Source organism: Silene latifolia, chromosome 1 (genome assembly GCF_048544455.1).
Source record: "Silene latifolia isolate original U9 population chromosome 1, ASM4854445v1, whole genome shotgun sequence".
NCBI classification, from domain to species: Eukaryota; Viridiplantae; Streptophyta; class Magnoliopsida; order Caryophyllales; family Caryophyllaceae; genus Silene; species Silene latifolia.
Window position 1 is genome coordinate 160,876,678 of NC_133526.1, and position 3,989 is coordinate 160,880,666.

At 39.0% G+C, this 3,989-nt stretch overlaps 1 non-coding gene across 1 annotated transcript; it reads left to right on the forward strand.

The window, feature by feature from the left end:
- Positions 1-223: 223 nt before the first annotated feature.
- Positions 224-330, forward strand: LOC141617703 (small nucleolar RNA R71). Its single transcript, XR_012531186.1, has one exon. It is a non-coding gene; the product is annotated as a small nucleolar RNA R71 (small nucleolar RNA).
- The last annotated feature ends 3,659 nt before the right edge of the window (positions 331-3,989 follow it).

The following is a 3,989-nucleotide window of genomic DNA, read 5'->3' on the forward strand; positions in this document are numbered from 1 at the left end:
TTGAGCACCCAATTGAGTAACGGTGTCCACTTCATACTTTCCTCCTCTAGTAGCCTTGCGAGGCCTACTATATTGCGAATTATGGACCGCCATTTCCTCAATCTTGTTCCATGTTTGATTGTCATCAACTTCGGTGAACATTCCATTTGATCCCATATTGAGAATGTTCCTTGAATCTTCATATAAACCATTCCAAAATTGTTGCACTAAAAACCATTCGCTAAGTCCATGGTGAGGACATGAGCGACAAATACCTTTGAACCGCTCCCAAGCTTCATACAAAGATTCTTCATCCCTTTGCTTAAAACCCGTAATTTGAGCTCTTAGCATATTAGTCTTTTCCGGTGGGTAGAAATTTTTGTAGAAAGCTAGAGCTAGCTTCTTCCAAGAATCTATTCCAAGGGTGGCCTTATCAAGGCCCTTCAACCATTGCTTTGCGGTGCCGATTAACGAAAAAGGAAATAAGACCCATCTTATTTGGTCTTGAGTCACGCCCGTTTGAGAGATAGCTTCACAATAATCACAAAATGTTTCCATATGAGAATGAGGGTCCTCACTAGGCATTCCCCCGAATTGGCTCCTCTCAACTAGTTGAATGAAGGCGGACTTGGCAATAAAGTTTCCGGTAAGATGTTGTGGGGTAGGAGTACCATTTGGTAGATCCTCCTCGGTGGGTATAGAGTGTGACGAGAATTTAGGCATTGTAGGTGGATTTTGTGTGGTATTGTTTAATGGGTTCTCTTCTCCTTCTATTGCGAAAGGATTGACAAACTCACTAGTGGGTTGAACAACTTCACCAACAACTCCCAAATTCCTCCTAACAAGTCTCCTATTATTCGTCAAGGTTCTTTCGATTTCACGGTCAAAAGGTAACAAATCTCTTTGTAACCTTCTAGACATGCAAAATATCAAACAACTAGAAAACAATTAGAACAAACCTTGAGGATTTTTACTTCCCCAAGGTGAAAAAGACACAACTAAAAACAATAAAAGAAATCTTAAATCAATTAAACACCGTCCCAAAACGGCGCCATTTTTGATCGGAGCCATTTGGTGTTCACAATTAAGCATATGTGGTCGTTGGTCAATGGTCGATACAAAACACAATTTATACTTCACAAACAACTCTACAATTAGTAAAGAGGCAAGTAAAGGTCGGATCCCAAGGGACGGGTATTGAAATGAAGATTCTATTGTAACTAGCGGTGTCTAGGGGTGTCACAAATTGGGTTGATGTAGAAGGTCACTAAACTAAAATAGCAATGAAAATAAACTAACAAGGTAAATGAAATAAGGGTGTAAACAATTGATTAAAAGCACTAGGGTGTCATGGGTTCATAGGGGAATCATGGGATATGATCATACAAACATGTTCTCAAATTATAAGCAAGCAATTATTGTTGTGATGGATTGAGTTGGGTTATATCTTACAATCCTAGGAAAGTTTGGGTCCCGGAGCCGAATCTCTTGGATTGTACAACACCTACAAGTCGACTTAATCTACCCTACTTAACACATGCATGGTCTAACAAGACTCGAGTTGGGTTATGTCTTACAAGTCAAGTTGAAAGGATAGAAGATGATAGTAAATGCAAGGATTCATAGGCTTAGCATTTCATCAAATATAACATGTGCATGTATTAAGATCAAAACAAGCAAGAAAATAAGATATGAAAGCATATTAATTTAAGCATGAATCATTCCCCATGTTGGTTTCCCCTAATCACCCATTAAACCCTAGCTAAGAGACTACTCACTCATTATCATATTGATCATGCTAGAAAGGTTGTCAATCATACTAACATAATGAAACATGATGAATAAATGAAAGTAATTAGCAATAATTAAAAAGGGATTAAGAGATTATACCTACTAATGATTCCAATAATAAAGCAAGAATAATAGAAGAACTTGATGATTGATGGAAGGTTGTCAATCTCCCAATAAACCCAATAATCTTCTAATTACCCAAAATAAATGAAGAACAAGAGAGAGATTAAAGAACTAGAACTTGGATTAAAACTTGATTAATATTTGATTACAATATTGAAGAGAGATTTGATTGATATTAACTACTCTAATTATTGATAAGAAGAACATGCTCCTCTAATTAGACTAATGGGGTATTTATAGTGAAAATTAGGGAGGATGCATTAGGGTTAACTAAGGGCTAAACTAGTAATTACACTTTTTAAGTTGAGCAAGGAGCCTCCGGGATTGTCCGAGAGAAGGGCTTCTCCATTTCGTAGCTTGAAGAACGAAACTATGCTGTGCTGTGATCCGTGCGGCTGGGAGTCGGGACGGCCGGATCTGGGATGGACGATCCGAGTGGATCAAGGAACAAGACGCTCGGACTGGCGACGGGGAATCCGAGCGGATTCCTGGTGAGGACGCTCGGATTGGCGAGGACGGACGGATTCCCTACAATCCGTTCGGATTGTAGTTCAATGACTTTCCTTCTTCTTTTTTCTTCCCTTTTCTTCATGAATTCCTTGGGGATTTCCTTGGGGACTCAAGGATCCTTTTCTCAACAATGCTCTTCTACTATGCTATGTACAAAGGCCTTCTAGTCTTGTCTCTCCTTGATGCTTGGTCATTGAATATGATCAATTTAGCCTTGTTTTGCCATGAAAATGCAAGATTCTTACTCCTTTCCTACCAAGGGATCAAAATCTCAAAGAATATGCAAAACAAAGAACTAAAGATAAGAAATGACCCAAATAGGCACTAAAAAGCATAGAAACAATGGTAATTCGGGGGCTAAATATGCGCCAATTATGGTCGCATCAGGTACTCATTGAGTTACAGCTAGAGTTAGTTGTACGAGTTGGGTTAGTAAATTTGTAATCCGTATAAGGGTACTAAATTTATTAATCGAGAATAGTGGACGTAGGTTTCGATTTTTGAAACTGAACCACTTCAAAAACCGTGTGTCTCCTCTCTTTCATTCTTTCGTTTATTTTGTTTTACATTCATTGGTTGATTAGTTAAAGTTTAATCAATAAACTTTAAATAATCAATTACATTCATACAATAGAAAAAGCTTTCAAAAGTTTTAAATCCTCAATTCACCCCCCCCCTCCTCTTGAGTATTTCGGATCGATAGACTCTTCACAGGGCGTACGAGAGTCATTCTAGAGATAAGATGCTAAAGAGGGACGATTCCTTATCTTTAGTACCTATTTCAAACACTGCTTTGTACTTCGTTTGACCGAGGTATAAAGTGGATTCGAACGGGTTCTAAGCATCCCACAAATGCTTGGTGGCGACTCCGAACATCTCTAATCGTTTCGAGACCCTTACCGAGACGAAACCGACCGATCTAAAACGATCCGGTCGAAAGCATCTTTACGCCGCCGAGCGTGGCTTTCAAAAGACCGCTGCCATTGTCCACATATCGGCTGGGCATATGCAGGTGGCTACGTCCACACAAGGTAACCTGTTACCCATTGAGAAATTGAAAGAACTTTGACCAACAATAGAAGACTTGCTAGAAATACTTTGAGAGGTATTGGTGAGATTGTGGGCATTGAACCAAATAATATTGAGTTTACCAACCCTTTTACAAGAAAAGGAGAGGGTAACCCAACACAAAACCACCACAAAATCAACCCACAATGGCTAAATTTTCATCACATTCCGTACCAACCGTGGAGAACCTACCAAATAGTACTCCTACACCACAACATTTAACCGGTAATTTCCTTGCCAAATTCGCATTCATACAACTAGTTGAGAGAATTTAATTTGGGGGGATGCCTAGTGAAGACCCTCATTCTCATATTGAGACTTTTTGTGACTATTGTGATGCGATTTCTCAAACCAGAGTTACTCAAGACCAAATTCGATGGGTCTTATTTCCTTTTTCTTTGATTGGTTCCGCGAAACAATGGTTGAAGAGCCTAAATAAGGCTACTCTTGGTATTGACTCTAGGAAGAAATTGGCACTTGCTTTATACAAAAAATTATATCCTCCAGAAAAGACTAAC